Source organism: Meles meles, chromosome 14, assembly GCF_922984935.1.
Source record: "Meles meles chromosome 14, mMelMel3.1 paternal haplotype, whole genome shotgun sequence".
Taxonomy (NCBI): domain Eukaryota; kingdom Metazoa; phylum Chordata; class Mammalia; order Carnivora; family Mustelidae; genus Meles; species Meles meles.
Genome location: NC_060079.1, coordinates 65776553 through 65800039, shown reverse-complemented (window position 1 = coordinate 65800039; position 23487 = coordinate 65776553).

Here is a 23487-nt window from a genome sequence, read left to right as displayed (position 1 = left end):
GATTGGAAAGTAACACCCCAACACGAGAGTGCTCTGTGTCTGGGGACCAGCATTAACTTGGAGTCTGGTTGAAAGCACTCAAGAAACAAACAGCAAAGGATCGCGGGGGGTAATAGTGGGAACCTGGGCAGTTAGGGTCAGGGACCTAAGTCCCCGGACCCAGGACAGCCTCCCCTGGCGCGGAGCCAGAGAGAGTGCGGCGGAGAAATCAGGTCTCCGTCCCTGAGCGGCCACTGCACCTGAACGCCAGCTCGCCAGAGAACGAGTGGGGTCTGGCTCCCGTGAGGGGCTGGGAGCCTGGCCAGACGGCAATCCTGAAACGCGCGCGTCCCACACCCTCCCTTGGGAAAGGTGCTCATAGGCGCTAGCCTGGCGCTCTGGCAGCCAGAAAAACCAGACATTCCAAGCCCGGGACAGCGGGAAAATCTCAGTGCGCGATCTCTGCTCAGAACCTCTCTGGCGGTCTGGAGCTGCCTAGACAGCCACCGCTGCCCTGGTTTTGGGTACAACGAGGAGCTCCTGCATCCCCAGGGACAGTGACTCAGAACCGACTCTGCCAGCAGCTTTTGCAAAACAGTCTGAGGCTTCTCTCTGAGAGGGAGGTTGGGGTGCTGTTTGCTCTCCTCTAAACCTCCAAAAACCATCAAAAGCTGTCAAGGTGAGAGAAAGCAGATGAAAGAACATAAAAACCCCCAGAGAACAAAAGGCTGAAAAAAACAGTTTCCTGAAAAAAAAAAAGAGCTCACCACCTTGAGGGGAGCGGGAGGACCTAACTCAGGGAACATCATTGTCTGAAAACCCACGTGGCAGGCCCCTCCCCCAGAAAACCAACCAGGAAGGAAGAAAAAAAAAAAAAAAAAAGACTACAAGAGAACAATCACCACTACTTCATAAATACAACTTTTATTTTTAACTCTTTACCAATATTCTGGTTCTTTTTTTTTTATACATACAGATAATTTTTTAACCTATTTACCATCACACCGAGATGTCCAGTACATCAAATTCTTTAATAACCTTCTAACCTGAACTTTTTGATACATACACCCATGTTTTTCTTTTGTTTTTCTATTTTTTTAATTCTTTTTTAATTTTAACTTAGTTTAGTCTAGTTTATTCTTTTTTTAATTTTTATTTTCTACTATACATATAGAGTTAAACTTCAAGGTAATCCCCTTTCCCCAATCAATGCTACCCCTATAGGCAAACCAGTTTCTAATCCCCCTGTAACTTAGGAAAGTTGAGTCCCTTAACAAAAACATCAAGATACCTTCAGGAAGAATCAAAATAACCTTCCTCACCCACACTGAGAAATATAACCATTCTCCCAATTTTTCCTTCTGTCAGTGTTTCTGTGAATTTGTGTTTGTCCTGTTAATATATAAACCTTATACTTGGGGTTCTTTCTGATGAGGTTCTCCCCTTTTTTTTTTGCTTATATATACATATTTTTTTCTCTTGTCATATACTTTTATCACTCTTTTTGTCTGTCTGTTTTTGTTTGTATACTCCACAAATCTTACCTTGTGGCCCATTTGGGCTGAGCCTTCTCTTTTATCTTCCCTTTTTTTCCTATCTCTCTCTCTCTTTTTTTTTCCTTTTTTCTTTCCCTCTTTTTTTTTTTCTTTCTTCTTCTCTATTTCTTTTTCTTCTCGTTTTTCTCTCATTTGGGTGTGGAATCCTGATTGCACAGAAGCGTTCCAGGGTGCACATTGACTGCACCACAATCGATAAGTCCAGCTGCATCTGTTTAGTCATCTCTTACCAAAATGACTAGGAGGAGGAATACCCAACAGAAGAAAAATACAGAGGATGGGCCTTCTGCAACAGAGCTAATGGCTATCGACATAGACAATATGTCAGAAAAGGAATTCAGACTAACAATTATCCAGGCAATAGCTAGGTTGGAGAAAGCCATGGATGACCAAACAGAATTGATTAGGGCAGAACTGAAAGCCACCAGGGATGATGTTCAAAATGCTCTCAATGAGTTCCAATCCAATCTAAATTCTCTAAAAGCTAGGGTAACTGAGACAGAAGATAGAATTAGTGATCTGGAGGACAAACAGATAGAAAGAAAGGATCAGGAGGAAGCCTGGAACAAACAGCTCAGAAGCCACGAAAACAGAATCAGGGAAATAAACGATGCCATGAAACGTTCCAACGTCAGAATTATTGGAATCCCTGAAGGGGAAGAAAAAGAAAGACGTCTAGAAGATATAGTGGAAGAAGTTGTCTATGAAAATTTTCCCAATCTCACGAATGGAAACAACATTCATGTACTAGAGGCAGAAAGATTTCCTCCCAAGATTTTAGATTCCCGAAAGTCCTCACGGCACCTTATCGTTAGAATGGGGAATTTTGTTTCAAGAGAGACCCTCTTAAAAGCAGCTAGGAGAAAGAAGCTTCTTACATACAGAGGAAAGCCCATTAGAATAACGTCAGACCTTTCCACAGAGACCTGGAAAGCCAGGAAGGGCTGGCAAAATATATTCAGAGTACTAAATGAGAAGAACATGCAACCAAGAATACTCTATCCAGCAAGACTGACATTTAAAATGGATGGAGAGATAAAGAGTTTCCAAGACCGGCAAGGCTTAAAAGACTATGCAACCACCAAGCCGACACTGCAGGAAATATTAAGGGGGGTCCTATAAGAGAGGAAAAATCCTAAGAATATCATTGAAAAGAAATACAGAAACAATTTATAGACAGAAAGACTTCAAAGGCAACACGATGTCAATAAAAACCTATCTCTCAATAATCACTCTCAATGTGAATGGCCTAAATGCGCCCATAAAATGACACAGGGTTGCAGATTGGATAAAACGACAGGACCCATCCATATGTTGTCTACAAGAGACCCATTTTGAACCTAAGGATACACCCAGACTGAAAGTGAAGGGATGGAGAAGCATCTTTCATGCCAATGGGCCTCAAAAGAAGGCCGGAGTAGCGATTCTCATATCAGATAAATTAGATTTTAAACTAAAGACTGTAGTCAGAGATACAGAAGGACACTACATAATTCTTAAAGGGACTATCTGCCAAGACGATCTAACAATTGGGAATATCTATGCCCCCAATATGGGAGCACCCAATTACATAAGAAAACTATTAATCAAGATAAAGAGTCATATTGATACGAATACAATAATAGTAGAATATCTTAATATGCCTCTCTCAGAAATAGACAGATCATCAAAGCAGAAAATTAATAAAGAAATAAGAGAATTGAATGACACATTGGACCAGATGGACCTCATCGACGTATACAGAACATTCCACCCTAAAACAACAGAATATTCATTCTTCTCAAGTGCACATGGAACCTTCTCCAGAATAGACCACATACTGGGTCACAAAGCAGGACTCAACCAATACCAAAAGACTGACATTATTCGCTGCATATTCTCCGATCACAATGCTTTGAAACTGGAGCTCAATCACAAGGAAAAGTTCAGAAGGAACTCAAACACCTGGAAGCTAAAGACCACCTTGCTTAAGAATGCTTGGATCAACCAGGAGATCAAAGACGAACTTCAACAATTCATGGAAACCAATGAGAATGAAGACACCTCGGTCCAAAACCTATGGGATACAGCAAAGGCGGTTCTAAGGGGAAAATACATAGCCATCCAAGCCTCCCTCAAAAACATTGAAAAATCCAGAATACACCAGCTGTCTCTACACCTTAAAGAACTGGAGAATCAACAACAAATCAAACCAACTCCACATGCAAGAAGGGAAATAATCAAGATTAGAGCAGAGATCAATGAGGTAGAAACGAGAGATACAGTAGAACGTATCAATGAAACTAGAAGCTGGTTTTTTGAAAGAATCAATAAGATCGATAAACCATTGGCCACACTAATCCAAAAGAAAAGAGAGAAAGCCCAAATTAATAAAATTATGAATGAAAACGGAGAGCTCACAACTAACACCAAGGAAATAGAAACAATCATCAGAAATTATTACCAACAGTTATATGCCAATAAGCTAAGCAACCTAGATGAAATGGATGCATTCCTGGAAAGCTACAAACTCCCAAAATTGAACCAGGAAGAAATTGACAACCTGAATAGACCGATATCTAGTAATGAGATTGAAGCAGTGATCAAAAACCTCCCAAAAAACAAGAGCCCAGGACCTGATGGATTCCCTGGGGAATTCTACCAAACTTTCAAAGAAGAAATAACACCAATTCTCCTGAAGCTGTTCCAAAAAATTGAAGCAGAAGGAAAACTTCCAGACTCTTTTTATGAAGCCAGCATTACCCTGATCCCCAAACCAGGCAAAGACCCTACCAAAAAGGAGAATTTCAGACCAATATCACTGATGAATATGGATGCAAAGATTCTCAACAAGATCCTAGCAAACAGGATCCAGCAGCACATTAAAAAGATTATCCACCATGACCAGGTGGGATTCATCCCTGGGTTGCAAGGTTGGTTCAACATTCGCCAATCAATCAGTGTGATAGAACACATCAATAAGAGAAGAGAGAAGAACCACATGGTCCTCTCAATTGATGCAGAAAAAGCATTTGACAAAATCCAGCATCCGTTCCTGATGAAAACGCTTCAAAGTATAGGGATAGAGGGAACATTCCTGAACTTCATAAAATCTATCTATGAAAGACACACAGCAAATATCATCTTCAATGGGAAAAAGCTTGCAGCCTTCCCGTTGAGATCAGGAACACGACAAGGATGCCCACTCTCACCACTCTTGTTCAACATAGTATTAGAAGTTCTAGCAACGGCAATCAGACAACAAAGAGAAATAAAAGGTATCCAAATTGGCAAGGAAGAAGTCAAACTCTCTCTCTTCGCAGATGACATGATTCTTTATATGGAAAACCCCAAAGACTCCACCCCCAAACTACTAGAACTCTTACAGCAATTCAGTAACGTGGCAGGATACAAAGTCAATGTACAGAAATCAGTGGCTTTCTTATACACCAACAATGAAAATACAGAAAGGGAAATTAGAGAATCGATTCCATTTACTATAGCACCAAGAACCATAAGATACCTGGGCATAAACCTAACCAAAGAAGTAAAGGACCTGTACTCGAGGAACTACAGAACACTCATGAAAGAAATGGAAGAAGACACAAAAAGATGGAAGACTGTTCCATGCTCTTGGATTGGAAGAATAAACATTGTTAAAATGTCTATACTGCCTAGAGCAATCTATACTTTTAATGCCATTCCGATCAAAATTCCACCGATATTTTTCAAAGAGCTGAAGCAAATAATCCTAAAATTTGTATGGAGCCAGAAGAGACCCCGAATTGCTAAGGAAATGTTGAAAAACAAAAACAAAACTGGCGGCATCACGTTACCCGATTTCAAGCTTTACTACAAAGCTGTGATCACCAAGACAGCGTGGTACTGGCATAAAAACAGACACATAGACCAGTGGAACAGAGTGGAGAGCCCAGATATGGACCCTCAACTCTATGGTCAAATAATCTTCGACAAAACAGGAAAAAATATTCAATGGAAAAAAGACAGTCTCTTCAATAAATGGTGCTGGGAAAACTGGACAGCGATATGTAGAAGAATGAAACTCGACCATTCTCTTACACCGTACACAAAGATAAACTCGAAATGGATAAAAGACCTCAACGTGAGACAGGAATCTATCAGAATCCTAGAGGAGAACATAGGCAGTAACCTCTTCGATATCAGCCACAGCAACTTCTTTCAAGATATGTCTCCAAAGGCCAAGGAAACAAAAGCAAAAATGAACTTTTGGGACTTCATCAAGATCAAAAGCTTCTGCACAGCAAAGGAAACAGTCAACAAAACAAAGAGGCAACCCACGGAATGGGAGAAGATATTTGCAAATGACAGTACAGACAAAAGGTTGATATCCAGGATCTATAAAGAACTTCTCAAACTCAACACACACAAAACAGATAATCATATCAAAAAATGGGCAGAAGATATGAACAGACACTTCTCCAATGAAGACATACAAATGGCTATCAGACACATGAAAAAATGTTCATTATCACTAGCCATCAGGGAGATTCAAATTAAAACAACATTGAGATACCACCTGACACCAGTTAGAATGGCCAAAATTAGCAAGACAGGAAACAACGTGTGTTGGAGAGGATGTGGAGAAAGGGGAACCCTCTTACACTGTTGGTGGGAATGCAAGTTAGTGCAGCCACTTTGGAGAACAGTGTGGAGATTCCTGAAGAAATTAAAAATAGAGCTTCCCTATGACCCTGCAATTGCACTGCTGGGTATTTACCCCAAAGATACAGATGTAGTGAAAAGAAGGGCCATTTGTACCCCAATGTTTATTGCAGCAATGGCTACGGTCGCCAAACTGTGGAAAGAACCAAGATGCCCTTCAACGGATGAATGGATAAGGAAGATGTGGTCCATATACACAATGGAGTATTATGCCTCCATCAGAAAGGACGAATACCCAACTTTTGTAGCAACATGAACGGGACTGGAAGAAATTATGCTGAGCGAAATAAGTCAAGCAGAGAGAGTCAAGTATCATATGGTCTCACTTATTTGTGGAGCATAACAAATAACATGGAGGACATGGGGAGATGGAGAGGAGAGGGAGTTGAGGGAAACTGGAAGGGGAGATGAACCATGAGAGACTATGGACTCTGAAAAACAACTAGAGGGTTATGAAGGGGCGGCAGGGGGGTGGGGGGGGTGGGAGGTTGAGGAACCAGGTGGTGGGTAATAGGGAGGGCACGTACTGCATGGAGCACTGGGTGTGATCCCAAAACAATGAACACTGTTATGCTGTAAATAAACAAATAAAAATAAATATATATAAAAAAAAAGAAACACTTCCTCTTTTATTTCTCCAGTACTGAATGCTCTTAACATAACCATACTTTTCTTGTGGAATTATAAAAATAAATTTTGAATTATTCAAGAGATACTATTAAAACTTTCAAAATATCTGATATAACTCTGAAATACAATTATCGATTCTATCCAATTTTGTTTGAAAATATGCAACATAAAATTTTAAATTAAGGCAAAATTTCCTGTTGACAGTTATTCTCTAAATAACTCCACCATTATTATTATTATTTTTTTTAATGTTTAAGGTCCAGGGGTAAATAGAAGAGGCTTACATTAAGCTTGCATGAATGGTCACGAATGCGAAACTTTCCAGACTTCTAGCTTGTTTTAAAAAATCTAACAAAATTCCCAAGATAAAATTCCTAGCAAATCTATCTCAGAACATTTATTTGAAATATTGGTTGAGTCATTTTGGTATAGCGATACTCATAATATTTGCTTCTCCATGATATTTGAAAGTAAATATGATTGTTGTTTTGTTTATTTGTTTTAACATTATGTTATATAAAATTATACATACAAACAATTATACCTACACAAAATTATCGATACACTTATCCATTCACTATTTTCAAAAATTACTAATTACAGTCAATTATCAATATCTTCATTCACATTCTTCCATCATTTTTTATTAAAACAAATCCCACATTCATTATCTGAACTTTAAATACTGCATTATGTGTCTTTAAATTTATGGACAATATAAAAATAGCCAGGTTACCATTATTACCCCTAAATATTAAAAATAATTATTAATATGTTTTAATAATTTAAAATATCCTGCATTACAATTTCCAATTGCATAACCATCACTAATAATTAATATAAATCATTGATATACATAATTATTTATTTATTTTAGAAAGAATGAGAGAGTGGAGGAGGGGCAGAGGGAAAGGGAGAGTCTCGAGCAGACTCTGTACTGAGTGTGGAACCCAACATGGGCTCAATTTCAAGACCCTGAGATCATGACCCAAGCCAAAACCAAGAATTGACATTTAACTGACTGGGCCACCCAGTGGCCCTAACTGTCACTAATGTTTAAATATAGCTTATTTTTTTTTAATGTCCAGATCCAAATAATCATCCAATAGTAGGATATAAAAAATATTTCTCATTACTTTGCATGGCTACAGAATTCACTCCGTGTGGATGTTTATTCAATCAATTGGATAAGCATTTGGGTTGTTTCCCATCTTTTCTATGAAAAACAGTTCAACAATGAAGAGCTTTGTTCATTTTTCTGTTCATATATTGGACACTTTATGTTTAAGATAAATTCCTTAAAGTGAGATGTTGCATCAAATGGAACATAAGCTATGCTGGTAATATTACTCAAGTCTCTTCCTTGGATATGAAACATTGGGATTCCCAATATTTCATATAAGAACTATTTTCTCACTACCTCACCAACAGAAGCTGAGTTTAAGCTTTTAAATTTTGGCCAATCCAATAGGTAAGAATTGATATTTCAATATAATTTTATTTTTGCTTTTCTTAAAAGGCTGAGCATGATTAGATACTGTTAAGAACCATTTGCATTGTATTTCTTTTTTTGCAAACTGTCTTTTTATTTCTGTATTTCACGTTATTTAATGCCCCCCCATTAGATTGGTGATATTTATGTGTCTATTTTTAGAAGGTATTTCTGTGATAGGAATATAACTTCTTGTCTGTGATATGTGAAAAATGTTTCTTTTCCCAGTTAGATTTCTCATTACTCTGCTTATGATTTATTTTAATATGAACTAAAAAAAATGTTAATTTATCAAATTTATCTATCTTTCTCCCTTAGTGGTTCTGGATTTGATGCATGGTTAGGATGGTTTATTCTTCATTTTCAGGTATAGTAGATTGTAAAACTGATCACAAGCTTTCACTCCTCTCAAAAAAAAAAAAATGAAGTATGTTTTTCACCACTTTAAGCTGGGTTGACTCGGGGACCTGCAATGTAGTAGCCAGTGAAGCTCTGATAAGAGTGACAGGTGCAAGCAGAGGCTGAAAAATGCTTGCACTTTGGGAGTTACTGCCTTCCTGCATCGAGACTCAGCCCAGTTTGGACTAGCTGGCTTGATGCTCAGAGACATACCACCCCAGCTACTTTCAGAGTTAGGGATAAGGCCATCTGAAGCCAGCCCTACCCCCACTTAACTCATCATCTGACTGCAGACATGTGATGAAGCCAAACTGAGATCAGTGAAGGCTAGCCCAGGAAAGAAAACCTGCCAAGCAGAAGAGCCAAGTGGAATTTATTCATATTTTGTTCCAGTTCTTTTATGTTTTTGTTTTGTTTTGTTTTGGTTTGGTTTTTGAATTTAACTCTGCCCCATTTGAAATTCATCCATACACAGGAATGAGTTTAGGGGTTTTTTTTTGTTTGTTTTCTTTTTTTTTTAATTGTTTATGGCTAATCCACTATCTTCACATGAATTATTTAAGTCTGTCAATACCTCTACTGGTCTGAAATGTAACCACTGTGGCCACATAGACCCACAAATGGGGAAATTCATTTTCTGAATTTTCTATTCTGTCATCAGCTGATCATTCTTCTTATGTGCCAATAACACACCATTGTAATTATATACACTTTAAAATATATTTTAATATCTGGCGGGACTAATTATTCTCTCTTCACTCTTTTTTCTTTCCCCAGTATTTTTCTGTTTACTTTTTTTTTTTTTGCTTGTTCTTCCAAATAAATTTTATAATCAATTTATCTATCTCCAGAATAACAAATGGTTATTTTAATGGGTAACATTAAAGCATAAATTACCTCAGGGAGAACTAATATCTCTTGAGCATTTCTATTCAAGAAAAGAAACTGCTTTTCTATCTGTTCATTTCTCTTTTATGTCACATACATCTCTGGATAAGGTAATCTTATGATTTTCTTTGTATAGGTTTTGTTCTGGCGTGCTTTTAAAAAAAAATATGACTCCTTTTCACCATAATAAGATGTTCTATAGACAGGAAATATATGGAAGAGGCAAAAGGAGTTCAATATTTTTTTACTAAGAGGAAAGAGAAATAGTGTAAACCCAAGATAATATAATTATTGAAATAAAAACAAGGAATCCATAAGCAATACTCAGGTTGAAAAATGATGTCTTATTTAACCTTAGGATGTTCTGATAGTCACAAGGGAACAAATGTGTTTTTGGACATCAAGTAGCATCAAAAGTGGTGCTGAAGATACACTGTAATTTTTTTTCCTGAGAGATCAAGCACATTCTATAGAACATAATATTTTCTTAAACGTTTTCAGCCCCAACTGTGTTTATACTCATTAGTCTGTGCTCATATAGTGAAGAAGTTATTAGATAGAATGAATGGCTTTACAATAATGGCTCAGAACATATATTCTGCTCTGGTAAGCCTAGATACAACCATTTCCATTTCATACCAGATGGTATAGTCTCAGCCCCGTGACAGTAATTATAGATGCATTTTGTACCATTATGGGTAAGCAAACAAGTATTAAACAGCTTCAACAATACATTTGTGACAAAAAAAGAAGCATTTCTGTGCTAATGTGTCAGCTATTACACACAGTGCTCATTGCCATTAACAATAAAATTTTGGAGTGATGGAACTCTTTAATGTGACAACGCACATGGGATTATACTACCCATTAATCACATGTAATGTTAGAATAGAGCAATCCCATGTTGAATTAGTTCTGAATAACATGTTTCTGAAGATCTTTTACTTTCACTGTATTTCATGTGCTTATAGACAAGACAGCTATATTTTCCATTATTCCCATGAACCACATGTTTCATCTAAAAAATCAATAGTAAACTACGTAAAAAGACATCTTGATGAAATATGGTGGCATGATCTTATAGAATCCCAGAGTTTTAGGAATGCATGAAAAATCATAAGGAAATCATTCACAGTTGAGTTTAAATCTTCATTAAACAATGGCTATATTCCTTTCTTTGGTAAATCATGGATTGAAAAAATTTTAACCAATGGACCCAGACATTTGCTAGCTTACGTGAAGTATACAAAGATAAAGACACAATTTTTTTCCTTATGGAACTTCCAGTCACTAAGGTAGATTTTTTAAAATGTGTATATATTTATATGTCAAAGTAATAAATACAAACAAATATTTTCATTTATAAAATGTGTTATTTTTTTTCAATTTTTACCAGCCATCCTCCATATAATAATTAAACTGTGTCCTTATACAAAATAAAAAATATTCTGAATTAGTTAATTGAAATTTATTAGCAGGAGGAGGAAAACATAGCACATAAAAAGGAGAGAAAACGAATGAGGCAAAATATTGTGACATACAACATCCAATGCAGATTTCAAATGTAGACAATTTCACAGCTAAGAATCTTTGATTAATTTCTTTTGATCAGTGTAGATTTTATCCAACAAATTATGCAAAGAATTCTGCAATCTTTTATGACATCGATGCAGGTCAAAGATTTGAATCTGCTAAAATGTAGAACACCCTTTCTGAGAAAACACACACACACACACACACACACACATACATATACAAACATATACACAAAGACTGTCAGTCTTCTCTCGAAATTATTTCATTTCTAAAATCAGGAACAAGATAAAATGGGACTTGCCCATGTAAAACAAATGTACAAACAGAACTCAAAAGGATACAAATGTTCATCTTCCTTATTTTGGTAAGAGCCCATATTATGTGGTTGTTCATGCAAATATCTCCATAGGTAAGATGATAGAATTCTCATTAAGCCCTCTTCTACTGCTTCGTTTTCCTTGTGAAATAGGAAGCAATATAGTCAATCAATTCCAATGAGACGGATGGAGAGGTAGAATTTAATGTCAAGAAGAATGTAGGGGGTTATGAAATAGTCCCCAAGGAGAGAGGTAGAGTGAATAATGAATACAAAAAGTAAGATTTGGGGACAGCAGTAAGGGCACACTTAAGGTTGCAAATTACATTAAGGATACAGTTTTGTAGTTATAACCAACAGATCACTTCATAATGTATAAAATATTGTATCACTATGCTAGAAACCTAAAACTCATATACACATTTCAATTTTGAAAAAGTTTGAAAAAAGAGGTATAAGAGACATTCAGGAAAATTATGAAAATTTAAATATTTAATAATTTTAAGAAATCTAAAAGCATAATAAAACATGGTTACCGTTACATAATGTATTCAGCCACGTTCTACTACAGAGATTTGGATGTTTGTTAGGCAGAAATTTGTATTTAACTGGGGCTACTTTGTCATATGAGCACTACAAAGTGGAGAAAGAAATTGAGCTGAAGAGAATGAGAGTCAATCATAAAAATGATTGACTATGGAATTTCAGCTTTTGAAAGAGTGAAGTGAATACATCAAACTGAAGATAATGTACAGTTGATAGAATTAATGGAGCTCAGATAGTCAAAATGAAAAGTAGGAGGAACTCTTTAGAGTAAGAAAACTGGAGAATATATGCTTAAAATATAGGACACATTAATCAGCAAGTGCCATGCATGGAGTTTTGATTATGGATAGCATGTTGCCATTGATTAAGACACAGGTTTTAGGCATAACCATGGAGTAATTGGCCCCAGAAGGATGGACGACAAGATCATAGGGAGAGATATATTCAAGGTGTCAAGTGTCCATATTGCTAAGGGATCTTCCACAGATAGAATGGAAACCACTAAGATTTGGTTAACATAGATTTAAATATATTAGAGTGAGTTAAATTCATCAAAAAATGAGAGGGTGTTAGTTGCCATAATGAGAAAACACAAGATTCAAGGCCAAATGTTTTTATGGACGTTGAATGCAAAATTTTTTTTTTTTTTTAAGATTTTATTTATTTGACAGACAGAGATCACAGGTAGGCAGAGAGGCAGGCGGTGGGGTGGGAGGGAAGAAGGCTCCCTGCTGAGCAGAGAGCCCAATGTGGGACTCAATCCCAGGACTCCCGGATCACAGCCTGAGCCAAAGGCAGAGGCTTTAACCCACTGAGCCACCCTGGCACGCCAAATGCAAAATGTTTTGAAAGTGACTTTCAGAAAGAGAACATTTCCCAATCCAGTGTTATTAGAGCTGGAGCAAACAAACAAACAAAAAATCTATATTACTCTATACTAGTCCTCATTAAATTAAACTTATAAAAAGTAGTCAGTATGTTGTGGGTTGAATTGTATTCTCCAACATGATAGGTGAAATCCTGACCCCCCAGTATCTGGGAAGGTGACTTATTTGGAAATAGAGCCTTTGTAGATGTAATTGTGTTAAGACAAAGTCACTAGGGTGAGCCTGAAGCTAGTATGACTGTTTTCCTTATAAAATGAGTCACATACATATAGACATATAGGGAGAAGTCCACATGATGACAGAGGTAGAAACTGGAATGATGTGTCTGTAAACCAAGGGATGCCATGATTGCTACCAACCACCAGAAGCTTACAAGAGGCTGGAAGGATTCCTCTGTACAGCAGTCAGAGGGAGTGTGGCTCTGGCCACACTGTGATTTCCAACTTTTCACTTCCGGAATTCCGAAAAAATTTCTATTGTTTTAAGCTATGTAATTTCTGGGACGCCTGGGTGGCTCAGTTGGTTAATCGGCTGCCTTCGGCTCAGTTCATGATCCCAGCGTCCTGGGATCGAGTCCCACATCCGGCTCCATGCGTGGCGGGGAGCCTGCTTCTTTCTCTGTCTCTGCCTGTCACTCTGTCTGCTTGTGTTCACTCTCGCTCTCTCTCTGACAAATAAAATCTTTAAAAAAAAAAGTTAAAAAAAAAAGATTAAGCTATGTAATTTCTGACAGTTTATTACTGAAACTAATACAGAAACTAAGAGATTTGCAGATAAAGTGGTGTTCTCAGGGCTTAATCAACTTTTCGTTACAGCAAGAAGCTAAAACCAACCAGAAATATTGTGATTTTGGTGGTGATTGGTCTAAATTCCAAAAGGCAGAGAGGAAGGATGTTATGAATAGATGTGTATTTCTTGACATTAGAGATATTGACTATCGTGTTTTAAAAGATGTTCTCAAGGTCACAAAGATACATATTATCTTATCTAAAAATATGAAAGGCAAAGCTTAGATATTAAATATAGTTATTGCTTGAGTATCTTAATATTGTGAATAGAATCAGTCTGCCATTTTTAAATCTATTAGAGTCTAGAAGGATGTAATGACTTTCCTTTCGGTAGATTTATAAAACCACGATATACTTAGTTCTTTAATAATCAATTTCGAGGAAATTGTCAACATATAAAATAAACAAAAACACAACAGAAATGGAAAGCAGCTAATATACACATTTCATTTTGCCATAGATAATTCCTCACATTCTTTTTTAGTAAGTTTATCAGAGAAAACAAACAATATTTAATTTCTTGTAATTCCCAAAGACAGATGGTAATAAAAATCTGTCCATCTTCCTGTGCTCATTATATGCTAAATTTATCTATGGGCCATAATGCCGTTGTTCAAATAGCTTGAACAGAAACTAAACATTTCTTTTCCAGCAAAGGTTAAATCATCAAGGCAAATATTAAAAAATTAAGAACCATGTCTCTAAGGTTCAAATGTTTCTTTGGCACACATTCAAAAAATATTTTTGCTGTTTCAATGAAGCAAATATTCTGCTTTCCATATTTATAGAAATACAAGTCATGCAGTAGTCACTTCCACCATATAAAGTTCATTAGGTTTTGGAACAATTTTTGTAATTGCCATCAATAACATTTATTTGAAAGGTGATAGATGTTGGAATTGTAAGGATATCTTCATCTAGGCTTCAGTGTACTAATTTATTTAATTTCTCCTTTGCACTCAATTTAAATATATACATATAGACTCATATATATAGATACCCAGTAGGCAACGTGAAAGCTTTTAAACAAAATATGCAAATGAACGACATTGATCTTTGAGATTTAATCTCACATACCTCCCCTTTTATAGCAGTTCTTATTGTCTATAGCCCAGTTTTGCTCCTATACTGTGAAGAATTCCTATTCCAACACCTATGACTCTCTTCAAAAGGACTTCTTCTGTAGGAATATGCTTAGACTAAGCGCAGGTTGGGTCAGAAGTATTCTGGAATGAAGACTCCTCAGAGCAGCCCTAGTCCCATGACAGACAAGAGTTAGTGAGTAAAGTACCTTAACTCTCTTGCTCCTTGACAGATAAAACCCTGAGTTGTGTTCCACATGGTATCCCCAAATCTCAGTGGAACTGAACAGCAATTCCCCACAGCGCTCATCTTATCATAACACACACTTACTGGCTTCCTTCCCTTCCTTGTCTCTCCCCATTACTCAAATATAGTACTTGAACTCATTCTTATGTTAAGGTGTGTTTCTGGGGAAATCACCAAATAAACAGCATCAACCCTGATATTTGCATCTCCCTTTAAAACATCATCAATCCCCATTCTCTACCTCCATCACACTTCCTCAATCCTAAAAAAGTAACCAAAAAACAAAAAACGAAAACAAAACAAAACAAAACTTGGTCTAAATTTACCCTTCAGTTTATATTTGATTGTTTCATTCCTTTTTGTAGCAGAATTCTTTGAAAACATAGTGTTTGATTCCTATTCTCCCTTTCTTTCTTAATTTCACCTCATTCAGGACTTTACTCACATGACTACACTTTACCTGCTCTCTTCAAGAACACATAATCTCAATATTGATAAATTTAATGCGTGATTTTCTTTTTTAGGTTTTCTGTTGCAATTGATCAGCACACTTGTATTTTTATGCTGAATAACAGCTACCCCAAAATAACAATTCTTAATCCCTGAAGCCTATAAAGGCTAACCTGTAAGGAAAAATAAAGGTCTTTGTAGAGGTGATCAGGTCAAGTATCTAAACATGGGAATATTCTGGATTTTCTAAGTAGGCCCCAAATTCAATCACAATTATCCTATAAATAGGGGTGCAAAGATGTATTTGGTACATACAGGAAAGGTGACATGAGGACGGAAGAAGTGATTAGAGTGTTGTGCAGAGAAGTAGAGGAACCAAGGAAAGCTATAGAAAGCAAGGTAAGATTCCCTCCAGAGTCTCCAGAAGAAATGTGGCTCAATAAAACTCGTGTTGAACTTCTGATTTCCACGACTGTGAGAGAATAAATTTCTACTGTTTCATACCTTCGAGTTTATAGTAATTTGTTATGGCAGTCACAAAAAACTACTTCAATGCCTACCTGGAATCATGCCTTCTTCTTAATAACTTTGTGAATTCTTCATCTGATAAGGTTGAACTATTCCAGTTTTCAGTTTTGATCCTCTTCTCTTGCCTATCTAAATAACTTCCTTCTATGCTTTCACCAAATTTTGTCTTTAAATGACATCTGTGTACCAATAATTGCCCAACCTTTCTCCTAGGCCAGACAACTGTTTGGAATTTCCAATCCATCAAACCAATTCATATCCACATCTAACAGATATCCATCGATGTCCACAACCCAATTTCAGGGCTGTCTTTCTTGAACATGCGTCATGTTCCTTCACCTGAAGTTTTCTCCTTCACTTAATGGCAGCTCCATTCTTATTCTCATTTAAGTATAAAACTTTGGAGTCATCCTCATTTTCTCTCTTTCATAAGCATGATAAATATAACAGCAAATGCTATTGTCACTACCATGAAAATATACCTAGCCTCTAATCTAACCCTAACTCTTCATCACTCCAATTTTCTTGTTCTAAGTCAGTAGAAGGCTGTCCTTGAATATCACAGGAGCCTCCTTCTTCTTGCCTTTATTCCCTAAATTCTTGAGTGTCTAGAGTGAAACTTCGAAACTGTAAGCCAGTCAATGCCATTTTTCTGTCTATACACAACCCCCTACCCCCGCCAATGATTTCCTATCTTACACAGACAAGCAGCATTATCACTGTAATGGGCTACAGATACTATTTGATTGGCCTTGTGTTACCTCTCAAATTTCAGTTCTTCCTTCCTTCCTACTGATTACTTCATCCAGCCACCTGGACCACCTTAATAACCTTGAAGAATCCAAGAGTAATCCTTTCTGAGGCCCTTTGCTTAGGCTGTTCACTTTGTCAAGAATATTCCTCTGGATATTCATTGGGCTATCATCCTGACTTCCTTCAAATTCTTGCTTAAATGTGACCTTTTAATGAAATGTACCTTTTCCATCCTATTTAAAAGGAAATGACAACCTGCTTCTCATCTTAACTCCTCATCCCAGCATTCCTGATTCAATTAACCCTCATCAAGTTTTCCAAAATATTTATTATATTTAACATACTATATTATTTATTCATTATATGTATTCTGTGATTTCTCCTTGCACAGAAGAATATGTATGAGTCAATGACATATATGTAGTATTTTCCCTTTTGGTCACCGATGGTACCCATATTGCTAGGATAGTGCCTTCACACAAAGAATAAGCAAAGCTATTTGAGTGAATGAAGGAATTGATTGAGGCAATGAACAAGACCAGCTATTAACATTTTCATTCCTATTTTTCATGAGCAGAGGGATTTTAGTCTATTTCTAGAATATAAGAAATGTTTTTATTTATATTTCTATTGCTTTTAATGTTAAAACTATACAAGTTGAAGACTTAAGACACTGTTTGATGAACTTAAAGTCATCAGAAAAGTATACCTAAATATGCATAGATACTGGATTAAGTTATTAAACAATCATCCAGCCAAAGACTTAATTATCCGGATTTATGGTCTGAAACAGATCTCTGAGTCTTTGGTTCCCATTTTTTAATTAAAATGTTCAGTCTTTTCATCTTTCTCCACCTCCTTTATATTGTTGAGTCAATTTAACAGAAAGGTATAATCTCAAAATAAGTTGTAAGTTTAAACCACATCTGTAGTATCTAATACAGTTCCTTAGACTTAGAGGACCCAATATTAAATACTGAATTGTGCTACTATTGCTAATTGTCACAATGAATCATGTAAATTATTAATAACACACATTACTTATTTTCTATATCAGCAGATAAAAATATTCACTTGCCCAGCAGAAGAGAGACATAAAACCAGCTGGGTATAAGAATGAAAAGTAAATTTTGAAGACCATTGTGATGAAGAGTTTATGCCCTTTGAAATGGATGTAGGTGCTTTACACTTAAATGTTTTCTTAGTAGAAAAGTAGGTATGTATATTTTTAAAATGTGGGGCAATACTTTTGTTTCTTTACTTAAAAATATTGCTTGGTTTACAACTGTCCACCTCAAACCAAACTCATGTGAAATTGATTTGGTCTTCAGGCTATGAATATATGACTTTATTATTCCAACTTGCCCAGAAAAATGACAACTTACTAATTGTTGTATTTTTCTAGATTAGCAAACATTTAATAAGATTACAAGGGGGCTAAAACATTCTATAATCTATAATAACCTATTCCACTACTCTATTTTTCATATATTCAGTGCCAACCCTCACATACCCATTTAACAGGGAGGCGACAAGGAGAGTGATTTCATGATAGCAAATGATTAAACCAGTGGTCATATTTTCCCTGGATTTTATTCATCTCTGTTTTGTTTTGAAGAAAGCACCTGTCCACATACCTGAGTTCATAATCTGGGTGCATGTGTCACGTGTATATCTGCTAGATTTTCATTCTAAAATGCCTACATCAAATCACAACAAAAAGAAAGCAACATAACAAATCCTACAAAAATTATTTGTTGCAGGCAGGTGGTTTCACATAGTTGCTTAAAGATATAGAAGGAAAAAGATGAAGCACCCTCCTTGTTCTCTGATTGAATTATTCAGGTTTGAATAACACTGAAAACAACAGTGAGAATGAAGCACCTTAGCACAATAAATATTTTATGTCTCTCACAGGATGAAACCAATGCAAGTTGGTGCAGAGAAACAAAGGCGTTCTACAATGTACTTAGCTGAAGTGCTGTTCCACTTCTAGAAGGCTGCCAATTACCAAAGGGTGAGAAGACAGTACCTATTCATGACCCCTTGTTCAAAGCTAGTCACTTGGCCAGGCCTATGATCAAGGGTACCATGCCTGACTTGAAGATAGGACCTATATTTTGGGCTGTAGATGGACTGCTTGGTGGAAAGTTCCAGTATGCCTCACTGGATTCAAGTTTTTTTTTTTAAGATTTTATTTATTTATTCGACAGAGAGAGATTACAAGTAGGCAGAGGCAGGCAGAGAGAGAGAAGGAAGCAGGCTCCCTGCCGTGCAGAGAGCCTGATGTGGGGCTCGATCCCAGGACCCTGAGATCATGACCTGAGCTGAAAGCAGAGGCTTTAACCCACTGAGCCACCCAGGTGCCCCTCAAGTTATTTTTTATAGTAAATTTCTTCTTTTTAAAATATTTTGTGCTCAATGATGTATATTGATCTAAAAGCAGTGAATAATATAATCTCAGAATTTTATCCTATGACTAATATTATCTAGCTGAGTTGTCTTCAGTGCACCTGCACTTAAATTCACATAATGCAATGCTCCAAGAATGTTTGTTGAAAATAGAACTACCCTATGACCAAGCAATTGCACTACTGGGTATTTACCCTAAAGATACAAACATAGTGATCCGAAGGGGCACGTGTACCCGAATGTTTATAGCAGCAATGTCTACAATAGCCAAACTATGGAAAGAACCTAGATGTCCATCAACAGATGAATGGATAAAGAAGAAGTAGTATATATACACAATGGAATACTATGCAACCATCAAAAGAAATGAAATCTTGCCATTTGCGACGACGTGGATGGAACTAGAGGATATCATGCTTAGTGAAATAAGTCAATGGAGAAAGACAACTATCATATGATCTCCCTGATATGAGGACATGGAGAAGCAACATGGGGGGTTAGGGGATAGGAGAAGAATAAATGAAACAAGATGGGATTGGGAGAGAGACAAACCATAAATGACTCTTAATCTCACAAAACAAACTGGGGGTTGCTGGGGGGAGGTGGGGTTGGGAGAGGGGGGAGGATGTTATGGACATTGGGTAGGGTATGTGCTATCGTGAGTGCTGTGAAGTGTGTAAACCTGGCGATTCACAGACCTGTACCCCTGGGGATAAAAATACATTATATGTTTATAAAAAAAAGAAAATTGGAAGGGGAGGCGAACCATAAGAGACTATGGACTCTGAAAAACAACCTGAGGGTTTTGAAGGGTCAGGGGTGGGAGGTTGGGGGAACAGGTGGTGGGTAATAGGGAGGGCACGTTTTGCATGGAGCACTGGGTGTTGTGCAAAAACAATGAATATTGTTACGCTGAAAAAATAAATAAAATGGAAAAAAAAAGAATAGATGCATAGAAGGGAACTTGAGAGAACATGAATTTTAAGGTAATGGATTGATAACATTAATAACGATGAGAAGGAGGAGAAGGAGCAATGAGGAAAAGGAAGAGAACAAAGAGGAGGAGAAACACTTTTAATAGGCAAGTTAAAATGCCCTTTGTGATTTTTCATTTACCAATTTCCAATACACAACTTAGAAATAGAAAGCATTAACATTTCTCAGTTATCATGGGAAGCTGAAAAAGGAAGGAATTACATAGGAAACATGCAGAATATTTAACACAGCAGCACCATCCCTAAAAGTGGATATGGTCCATGATTTTCATAATTCTATCTATTGAACATCTTTCCCACCAAGCTAATTCAAAAATGTTAGTTATACATAATTAACTTCATTCTTCAGTGGTTATGTAAACCAGTGAAATTTACATGGCAGTGCCTTCCTGCCTATGAAATGTGAGGGGCAAAACTTCTCCCCTAATCCAGATTCAGAAATCTCCTCCTGTTCCACCTTGGTTAGTCAGACCACCCACCAAATCAATAGTCACACCAGATCTATTATTTTGCTCTATGTAACTCTTCACTATAATCCATTAGATCAATAAGTATTTATTACACAAATTTTATGGAGAATACTCAGTGAAATGTGGTACCAACAAGATTGGCATATCTTGCCAAATAAATAGATGTGCCATCTGCTTTCTGAAACCTGTCTTTTGATGCTTACAGAAGAGAAAAAATATTCCAGTGAGGCAGTCCCTCTCTAGGCAAATTAAGAACACTGTACCTGATGGTCAATTATCTTGTCCATTTATTCATATCATACAATTCATTACATCCCAAGCATGTGCCAGAAACTGTGTTCATCCCTAAGAATGTAAAAATTAAAATGCCTATCTCACCTCCCACTCCCAAGTTTAGAGTTTAACTTTAAACAAATATGATGAAATGATGTATTTAATGCAATGAAGTTGTTTATTTAATACAGTGAACCCACAGGAAAAGGAACTCTTACATTAGTGGGGAGTTAAAAAAAAAGCCTTCATAAAGATGTTACCATTGATTAAGATTTATAAACAATAAAGCCACAGATTTATAGGCAAATGAAACAATATGTATGAAACTATGTGACATGAAAGAGCCTAGCTAGTTCGGAAAGGAAGCATTCACTTATATTTTGAAAATAAAATTAGGGGAAAGACATAATTGCAGAAGATTGAGAGTAAGGTCCTGAAATTTTTCTATGTAAAAACTCAGATATTGGGAATTTTTGGTACATGGAAGAGAAAGGATTTGAAATTCTCCTTAAAAGTCTCTTCTAGGGATGGCTGGGTGGCTCAGTGGGTTAAGCCACTGCCTTCGGCTCAGGTCATGATCCCAGGATCCTGGGATCAAGTCCCGCATGGCCTCCTTGCTCGGCAGGGAGCCTGCTTCTCTCTCCACCTCTGCCTGCCTCTCTGCCAGCCTGTGTGCTCTCTCTCTCTCACCTTCTCTCTGACAAATAAATAAATAAGATATTTTAAAAAAAAAGTCTCTTCTATACTAATTCTATCTGAGACAAATGGAGCTACTAAGAGAAAAAAGTGGTTAATTTAAGAATTCAATGCAATGAAATACTCAGTAGCAGAGGTACAGTAAATCATAACATATGGCTGTCTAGCTACGAGGTGGATTGTGAGCTGAAGACTACAACTGATGTCTCAACTTATCTACGGTGGTTGAAGAAATCATGGGTGAGAACAATTAGTGGAAGTATATAGGATAATCTTTCTTCATCTGTATTTTTAAGGTTTTATTGAGATATAATTCACATACAATAAACTGCACTTACTTAAATATGAAATTTTTTTTTAAAAGATTGTATTTATCTGCAGAGAGAGAGATCACAAGTAGACAGAGGCAGGCAGAGAGAGAGGGGGAAGCAAACTCCCCACTGAACAGAGAGCCAGATGTGGGGCTTAAACCCAGGACCCTGAGATCATGACCTGAGCTGAAGGCAGAGGCTTAACCCACTGAGCCACATGGGCGCCTTTAAATGTGAAATTTTAAGTATTTTGATGTATGTATCAAATGTGCACGGGTGAAATCATCATCACAATAAAGAAAATGAATGTGTCTATCAACCTCAAAGTTTCTTTGTGAACCTTTGTAATTCTTCTCATCATGCCTTCAGACCCCCTCCTCTCCTCTCCAGTCAACAATTTGTTTCTGTCACTATATATTAGTGTGTATTTTCTAGAATTTTATGTAAATGGAACAGATAGAATGTAGTCCACTTTGTTTAGCTTCCTTAAAGCAACATAATTATTTGAGTCATCCACATTGTAACTTTTATCAATACTCCATTTTTTATTTGTTGAATAGCATTCCATTGCATAGATACACAATATTCTGTTTATCTATCCAACTGTTGATCAGCTTTCTAGTTTTAGACTATTTCAAATAACGTTCCTAATAACGTTTCAAATAACGTTCCTAATAGTAATATACAAGTATTTGTGTGAATATATGTTTCCATTTCTTTTGTATATTTCAAATAACTATTTTGAAAACTATATTGAAATAACTATTTCAAATAACGTTCCTAATAACGTTCCTAATAGTAATATACAAGTATTTGTGTGAATATATGTTTCCATTTCTTTTGTATAAATTCCTAAGAGTGGAATGGGTGGATCATAGCATAGGATTATGTGTACTGACCTTTATAAAGGTAGGTTAATCAAGAAAGTGCCATGTTGGTGTAAAAATAAATAAATAATCCATAAATAACTAAATACACCCACAGATATTTATGGCTAACTAATTTTTAACAAAAGCAAAAAGCCAATTTTCATGCACAAAGGGTTGGACTTCTAATAAATGTCTCTGGACAAATTGTGTTTTTATTTACTTTTAAAATATTTTCTTAAAAATATATTTTCTTTATGCTTTGTACTGTGTTAAAAAAAAAAAAAAAGAAAGAAAGCAACCCAAATAAATACGACACCTAAACATAAAACATAAATTATTAAACTTAGAGGAGAAAATTTACTGGAGCAAAACATTTTTACCTTGGGATTACAAAGATATATGTATATATGTGTGTGTGTGTATACATATGTATATATACATATGTATATGTATATATGTATATATACATATACATATGTATATATACATATACACACACACATACATATATATATATTTATTTAATTTATTTTCAGTGTAACAGAATTCATTATTTATGCACCATACCCAGTGCTCCATGCAATACGTGCTCTCCATAATACCTACCACCAGGCTTCCCAACCTCCCATCCCCCACCCCTTCAAAACCCTCAGATTGTTTTTCAGAGACCATAGTCTCTCATGGTTCAATATACATATATT